The following is a 9,023-nucleotide window of genomic DNA, read 5'->3' as shown; positions in this document are numbered from 1 at the left end:
TTGCCTTAGAGTGCACGTGGGTTAACACAGGACACTTGTTAAAAATATGGTGTAGTATAGACGGCGTTCACAGGAGACACACTTTACTATATTTAAACAGAGAATTAGAAATGAGGGAAAGGCAAGGAGATCAACCAGAATTGTAGCATTGGGTTCGCTATGCTACAATTTAGGGAAGGAGAATAGGTAACCATGGTGAAAAGGAGAACGAAAAAATTCCACGCAACCAAACGAAGTGAATCGAGTGGGCGAAGCTCTGGTTATCGTATCGTTGAGTAAGCGTACCCAACCTGAGCGTGGATAGTCGCCCCATATAATGTATATTAAGTGACATGAAGTGTACCTATATTAAGCATGAAGTGTATATGGAAATGTTATTTTCTTCTTTTCCACTCGTGTTCTGAAATCGAAGGAGTATTTGGAAAAATAATTGAGTGTAGAATATGCTCGATAGCGAAAGCAAAAAAGCCCTGGGCTTAAAAAATTTGAAAAATAGGGGACCCCGAAATTTCGCCTTCAGCAGTTGAACGGGATAGCGCTCTTCTGTTCCTAGGGCGCGGTTCAAGAACTTTGTGAGTGAAACATTTTCGAGCTTGATATGCACTCACTACGTGCTGGTAAAGAAATAGGCGCTGTAGCAAATGTACCGTTTGTAGTGGGTCACCAACTTTAAACCACCAAGTCATTATGATAATCAAATTTTCTGGTGCACGCCGGCAATTAACGCTTCTATCACGCATTAATATTGCAATATTCTATGTTGCATCATGATGCAAGTATACAGGACACGTGCATTTGTAAAGCGTGAAAGCTACTTTCCCTGCATTTTTAGGCCTAGGAATCTATTTTCGCTGCATTCACAAGCAGAAGCGGGGCTGTGTGGTAGAACAGCCACTTGCCACGCAAATGACCCGTGTATTTGGATACCAACTCGAACCTGTTCGGCCCCACTCTGAGTATTATTTTACAATTTATTTTACTTGCATCGCTCTCAATTTTTTGCTTACAAACGACGACGTCAGTGCCAAATTTTCGGCGCCAAATGCTCGACGATTTCGAGTATAATTTAGGTACTCTACCATGGGAGACCACTATGGTGTCCCGGTTCATTAAAACCAATTTTCGACGAAGGTGTACAGAAATGAGCGCATTAAAATCCGCCATCTTCTCCGTGCCGAGACATCATTTGACGCATAATATGTTGGGACATATAGTGGTCAACGTGTGTCTTTGTGGTACGAGTTCCTTTGAGAAGTCTCACCGCCTAGGCACATATCAGTAGAGATGAACTCAACAATACTTTTCTCGAAAAGTTCTTAACAGCCATATGTTACCTCACAATAAGCATACACGTCTCCTTTGGAATCTATTTGTAAACATTTTTTGGTCTCACATATGTTTAGACCATAGCAATAGTTCAGTACCATATAACCTCTGGAGGACACACGCAGGACCTAGGAATTCCACCCATAAATAGAAATGGTGCCATATCTGCATGTCTCACTGCAAATATCGTCGAAAGACTGTAGCATCCGAAGAGAGCGAACAAATCGTTTATCTGATCTTGTGCACAAGAAAACCGCTGAAATGCATTCTGGAGGCGCTGCGTTAGAGTGTCTGAATTTTGGGCAGCGAAGTCAACGAGCGCATCGAGGCACGTTAGACACGAGTGCTATCTGACAGTTATCTTCGAAAAAGATGGAATACGTGCGTGCTTGTCTCAGAGGCGATAACGAACGCAAAGCGACGGGCAGGTGCCACCACTGTGTTGTCTTAGCAAAGCGTTGTAAACACTTGCCTTTTTGAACATAGCATTACATTGCCAGCGCAGCGTAATAAACGGTATGGCCCTTAGAATTACTTATGTATGCTTTCGCTAGTATAAACACACGTATAGAGTATAGACGTGTTTGAAAAATAATAGTCTTTTTTGGAGATCTTTGACGGGAAAATTTTAGTCTGGCTGTCTATATGTCTGTCTGTGCATTTGTCTGTTTGTCCGCCTTTGACGATTCCCCGAACAACACCAAACGGCCAACTACATCCGCAGCGCCCCTTAATATAGCTCGAGATTCAGCGTTCAAAGTTGCGCGATAGTCAATTAAAAATCAATTATTGCGCATATCTGAGGCAACATAACAGCAAGTCGATGGTTTCTTGTATGTCTGTCTTTAAAATAGAAGAGGCACACAAATGTAACTGTAAGGGCTGTAGCGTTTATGGCGCTGCGCTGAGAGTGTAACGCGATGCTCAAAAATGTGTTTGCAACGCTTCGTAACAACTACATGATGGTGAAACCTGCCCTTCACTTTGCGTTCAATATCTTATCACCTCCGAGACAGGCGTGCATTTTTCGCTGCGGGCGTGACCACCTTCGTTTTAGAAGACAACTGCCAGATGGCGCTCGAGTCTAACGTGCCTCAATGCGCTCGTTCGCCTCCGCTACACGCTTGAGGCACTCAAACGCAGCACGTCCAGAATACCATTTACAACTTTTCTTGCACAGAACATTAAATAAACATTTTCTTGACTCTCTCCAGACGCAAGACTATCGTTTTTCGACGATATTTGAAGTATAACATGCAGGTTCGGAGCCAATGCTTTTTATTGTGCCTCAGATATGCGCAGTATTTTCTTTTCAATTGAATGTTGCACAAGTATGATCCCTGAAACTTGAGCAATAATGGTGGGTGCTGCGGATGGAGTTTGCCGTTTGGAGTATCGTTTGGGGCAGTTTAGGGTATTGTTACGGTGGATAAACAGACAACTGTACAAACAGACAGACAGACAGACAGACAGACAGACCAGCAGACAAACAAAAATTTTGCGTCGAAGTACCCCAAGAAACACTATCATCTTTGAGTACAAAACCGATGAAGCCACCAAGAGCTAGAAGCCCTTGGATAAATTTTAAGCGAGGTCCATGCCCACCCATCCCAATAATGCGGAAGGCGCGTATTGTCACGGACATGAAACAAGAATAAACCATGTCAATGCGTGTATGTGCCATCGTGACAAAGAAAACTGGTTCTGTGGTCTTTGTGCCTGGTTCGGCTCGACGTCCAGTGCTGCTGCTCTTGTGAACGGGAACTGTGTTGTAGCTGTAATCACGCTTATGCAAGCAGGCATTACTTCATCAAAATTGCAATACGACCTGACTGGATTGATGAGGCCTCAAGAAAGAATCTCAAGAACCTTGACTGAGAGCTAACCAGTCCATGAAGTTAAACAAGTTTTTTTTCTAATACTTGAAAGAAACTTTTAAATTGTCACGAGTCTTCAGGCATATTAGGATCCTTATTGAATCACTGAGAAGCTGGCTCTTGAAATGCGCGTTCATCGGGTCTAAGTTTCAAGCAGAGAACGAATGCACAAGATTCTTTTTCTTTCAGGGCGAAGGCCTTTCTTGCCCCCAGACTCATTATATGCAGGCAGAAATATGACTTTTGAATAACTTGAATTTAGGATTTCTCGCGCTTACCCCCCCCCCCATTTTCATATCTATCTGTAGGATAACAAACTGCACAAGGTCCTGTTCAACAATGTGTGTTTACTTCATTCTCGCTATCTGTAGTTTTGAATTGCTTTTAGATGTTCCTTTGTGTTTTGTCAGCAAATAAAGTAACGAACATATTTTGAATTGATGGACAAAGGGATCATGGAGATGCAGCACTTGTGTGCACATATCAAATCGATCAGTGCCGAAAATAGTTTTAGAGTAGTGAAGACTGTATGCATATCGCAATCGTGCGCATGTGTGTGAAGAGACAAGCCACTAAATTATTATTTCGCTCTAACTGCGAAAGAAACTGCCTCTATGGAATCTCACAAGCCCTTTACGCGAATTTATAGTGTACAGCATCTTATGTGTCCTCGTGTCCTATAATATTGTATTGTTGCAAGTTCTATGCCATCACTCGTCTTTGGAAGACGAAATTCGTCACTCCTGTGCTCAGTACGCAATCATGTACATTGAGATTATCTTATTTGCGAAAATCAAAATGCAGAACTCGTCGCAGAGGCAATGTGTTAAAATGAACTGTCCTGATAAAAGTTCTTGTCTTTCCACTGTCCATGACAGCTCACAAGCTTCGGAATGAACATGCTTAAGAATAGCAATTCATCAGTTCAAGCCAAACTGACAACTTATAACTTGCAAAAGGACACAAAACTTAATCACACACACACACGCACACACAAAACACACTCACGCCTTTTTTGATCCGATCTCGCATCGTTCTGAAAAAAATCTGGTGCACGATGGCAACTCGGCCACTCCCGGCAAAGAGAAAGAGAGAAAGATAGTAAACTTTATTTCAATGGGACAGTCCCTGGTTTAATCACGGGTGGAGCCCTCTTGTAGATCCCCACTGGCCGTGGCGGCTTGCCGGGCCTAGCATAGGGTGACCAGTTGGCTTCCCAGTGCCAGCTCTTAAAGCCGGGTCTCTCAGGAGCTCATTGGGAGTGTTTCGCTTGAACGTGCAGCCTCGATACTGCATGGGCTGGTCGCTCTGTACATTGGTAGGTGATGTGTGGAAGTGTGGCTGTGTGGTCGCTACAGCAAGGACACATGCCTGTTTTGTATAGCTGAGGAAAATCGCATGGAGTCTTGATGTGGTTGTCCCGGCAAAGAAGCGGTTTTTGTGCAGTTGGTCGCGCCTGTGGTCACAGCGTAATGTGGGGGGATAATATTTCTTGAAGGGCATACGAGCCGTTTGCTCATGCCTGCCTTGATAAAGCACGCAACAATGTTTTAGACAAAGCCATTTTAGTCGAAGTTCCATGTTCCTGTTAGGGATGAGCAGACTACCAACCTTGGCATTTCTTCATATTGATTCATCTGAAGAAACGCGGACAGGACGTTAGAGGTTTTGTTGAGGAGCAATCGACAACAGTCTTCGCATGCAGTTGACGTTGTCGCATAGTCTATGCGTGTGGTGTGGATGGGCAACTTGAATAATTTATGCTTCATCGTGTTCTTTGCCAGAGCTCACGGGCTTCTACTCATGGCTACAGCTTCCAATAAACTTACAAAATTGGTCGATTTGAACCTCGTTCAAAATATTTAGCAACAATGAAACCATGTAAAGAGTTTCGGTATAATTGCTATTACAATGTAAAATATAGAGAAATTGTGAAATTTAGCTCGCCTTTATGTCTGAAGAGCTGCATCGTCTCTGAAAGACTTCGTCTGTTAAAAGAGTGAATCAATCAGACTCCTCTTCTAGTGATTTCGTTCTCACATTCATTACAATTCTCAAAGGTGTTATCTTCTCGACTCTTACTCACAAAGCACGCGTGGATATGAGCGATAAGCGATAAGCCTATGAGGACTTCTCGGCTTCTCTTGTGGACTAATTTACACTCAATAAATCAGAAACGGGCGAAACGGAGTGCAATCAGTGGATTTCGCACTATAATAATATGAGCTGAGAAAGAGCGCGTGGCTGAATACACGGTTGGTCAGGGTAGAGAAAGTTCAGAACTGACATTTGTCGTATATGAACAGATTGAAAGTATGCGCATTAATTCATTCAAGTGATTCACGGTTCGGGAATGAAAAAGAGTGCCTAAACAAAAGCGAGAAGTGTCAAGAAAAGAAAGAACGGGAGAGTTGGTATTTTGAAAGGCAGTTTTGTGGCGAAAAAGTCATGACGTGCAAACATGCACTCAATAGAGTAGTCAAGAAATCACAAACGCTATTGACCTTTATATTGCACTGTGGCTGAAAGGAAGGTGAAATGCCACAGCTCTACTGCAAAAACAAAGCATTGAATGCGATGGAAACAAATTAGAACGTCATGCCAAGAATGGCAAGCAGATCAATACGTGCACCGCGTTTATCACGCACATACAAAGCATGCAATGTACTCAAAGGTACAGATGAACGCGAATAAGCGTCTCAGTTGTTATTACGTTGTGTCAGAAAAGCGCGCGCTTTTCGCAAACGGAGAATGTCCAGCGAGTGCAGTAAGCTTTGTGTGCCCTGTAATTACAACAAAGTCGTTCCAGTGAAAGCCCAAAGCGTACGATTCTCCTAACCATGAGGCCACGAGGTATGCGCGCAAACGAGAGTGCGCCCTCCTCCTACCTTAGCAATGCAGAACGTTTAGTCAACCTTCTTTCAATGTAACGAATGTGAGGCAACGTTAGACAGTAAAATAAACCATTGTAACAACGTTTATAATTTTCCGTTTCATTAATACAGTGTTTTATGTTGCTGCATTATTCAAATATTCACGTTGCCTAACGTGATGTTAGTAGGGCGATAACGTTCATAATAATACGTTGAGCTAACAGAGTGTTAATAATGTGGCAGCAACAATGAACTAATCAAATTGAATCAACAATATATATAAACATCAAGCCAATTTTTAAAAGACAACTTAAAGACTGCGGGGAGAACCCAGTCAATTAAACATTAAACAGGGATATTTTTCAACTTCTTGTAGTCGTTTGAATAACGGCTGACTGTGGTTATTTAGTGTGGTTGAGTAAGCAACAGAAGAAGCACGAACAATACAGAGAAGAGTTCAGCTTGTGCTCTTCACACAGTAGTTCTATGAATAAGATTTCATTATATAGCTGCACCCTGTGCCTTTATTTATTTCTTTGACATTACATGATTGCCATAGTACAGAAGATAAAAGACAACATTAGTAGTCACCTGAATATGACTCTAGCATCATACCCTAATTCTTCACAGAGAGTGACTGCTATGGCGAAAAAAGAAACAAAAGAACACAATCACATTGCGGAGAACATTGCGTTACCCCCTAATGTTGTTAACTAGATACACAAAACACAGTGAATTCATGTGTGAGACAGGGATACGCAGGGGGCGCCGACCAGTGCGGACGCGAGAAGATCGACTCCCGTTTCTGTTAATGTTTTCGTTAGGATTTTTGCAGTGCCTGTGCTCGAGCTGCCTTTCATTCGACGCAGTTTCTTCTGAGGATCACGTCGATACCAGACTTTTTTCGGTGAGTGGTCCTTTTGCCGAATTATTGGAACTTTTCTTGTGGAACGCGCCGCGGCTCGGCTAACCCTACCAGGCTCAGCCTAGCGTCGACGGCGAGGGGCGGGAGAAAAGGGGCAACATGCCCGAAGTAGACATGGTGGAAGGAGAGGAAATCTCTCACGAAGAAGCCAATCGCCCGGGTTGGACGACAGCGCTGGGCAGGAACAAGAAAGCTCGTGTAGAAACGCCAGTTTCCGCGGGCAACGCATCACGTGTGGGCTCGAAGGGAGGCCGCCGCACGGCAGCCCCGCAAGGTGCAATGAAGCGCCCCGCAGCTGCATCGAAGCTCCCCCGGCTGCCGAGGGACCACATACGAATTATCGTCAGGCCGAGGGATGGACTTGATGTCAGAAAAGTAAGCCAAATTAGGCTCGCACAGGCTATTGCCATGGCGGCTGCTCTTGCCCCGGCAGAGACGGAAGGGGACATCGTTTGCCCAAACATCGCCCAGAACATTCTCGTAGTTGCCACACCGGAGAAGAAGAACGCAAACGCCTACGCCGCGATCCAACAGATTCGGATAAGCGAAGGAATGTACCATGTGGCGGCATATGTCGCGGCCCCCGATAACACCTGTAAAGGAGTCATACGAGAAGTGGACACTGACATCAGCGAGGCCCAGCTCCAAACGATGATCGTAAACCAGTGTAATCCGAAGGCCCTAGAAGCCAAAAGGATCAAGAACACCACCACTGTGGTAGTGCTTTTCGACGGCATGAAGGTTCCAAACTATGTCATAGGCGGCGTCAGCATGCTGTGCTGCACGCTCTACAAGCGCCAAACCGACGTGTGCTACGCGTGTGGAGGACTTGGTCGCAGAGCCGATGTTTGCCCCAACCCTAACAAGAGGGTGTGCAGGTGCTGTGGGCTTGTGTCTCCACCCGACGATCACCAGTGCTCACCGAAATGTGCCCTTTGCGGAGACCCACATACGACGGCGGACAGAACGTGCAAAGAACGCTTTCAAGTTCTTTACGTCGTGCGACGGAGAAGACGACGGCGCCGAAAGAGCGTCAAAAAGTCTCAGCAACAGCTGGCCGAAGAGGACCGGTCAAGGGATTCCAGCGTGGCAAGTGCTCCCAGGCAGGGGCGTTCCGTCACGCCGGCTGGCCGCCGGCGCGACCACTCCAGGGGCCGCGCTCGCACCAAAGGGCGCTCTTGCTCCCGGGCACGAATCCAGGAAGTACCTACCTGGGCGGATCGAGCCAAGCCGAAGCCAGCGGCGCCGCCACCAGAGGTAACGCAGGTACCATTGCCAGAGCATAGGGAAGACCCCAGGGTAGCTAAGTTAATCCAAGAGAATGCTTGCCTTAAGGCAGAGACTCGACAGCTGAGGGCTGACCTTGAGTCGTTCCGCAAACATTACTCCTCGCAGGGTGAGAGACAACAGATTCCCCCACCAGGGGACGTGCAGGCGCGCTCGGGAAAACGTAGGGCCTCACCCCTTGAAGGGAGTGGGATGCTATGGAGACAGAATCGAACAGCAAGGCTCTGGAAAGCATGCAGCAATCGATTAAACAACTGGCTGATAGCATGGCTACCTTACTGAAAAGGGTGTCGTCTCTTGAAGGTACACAGGCAGCGCTAGCTACGGGTAGCTCGCCTCCGAAAGGCACGAACAGGGCACAGTCGCCCGCAGGCGCGGTAACAGTCAACCCGACAGGAGATTGGTTGTCTCAGAACAGTAATTATGGCGGACAACACTAATGAACTGGTCGTGTGGCAGTGGAACTGTGCCAGTTTCAAAAAGCGCAGGGCTCCACTGCTGCACTTTATTGCTTCTCAGGCGGTCAAACCGCACGTAATTATGTTACAGGAAACTCTCGGTGATGCGCTAACTTTCCCGGGCTATCAAGTCGTCTTGGTGCGCGGGCAAGGGAAGCGCGGTTTGGCAACCCTGGGTCGCAAAAAAGTGCTCCTTTCATGAACACAAACTACAGCTTGGCAACAGCAAGGCTGAAGTCATTATCCTCGAAATAATCCCCAACAGCTAGCTCAAGAA

This window comes from Rhipicephalus microplus, chromosome 7, assembly GCF_043290135.1.
Source record: "Rhipicephalus microplus isolate Deutch F79 chromosome 7, USDA_Rmic, whole genome shotgun sequence".
NCBI lineage: Eukaryota > Metazoa > Arthropoda > Arachnida > Ixodida > Ixodidae > Rhipicephalus > Rhipicephalus microplus.
Note: the sequence above shows the minus strand (reverse complement) of the source record.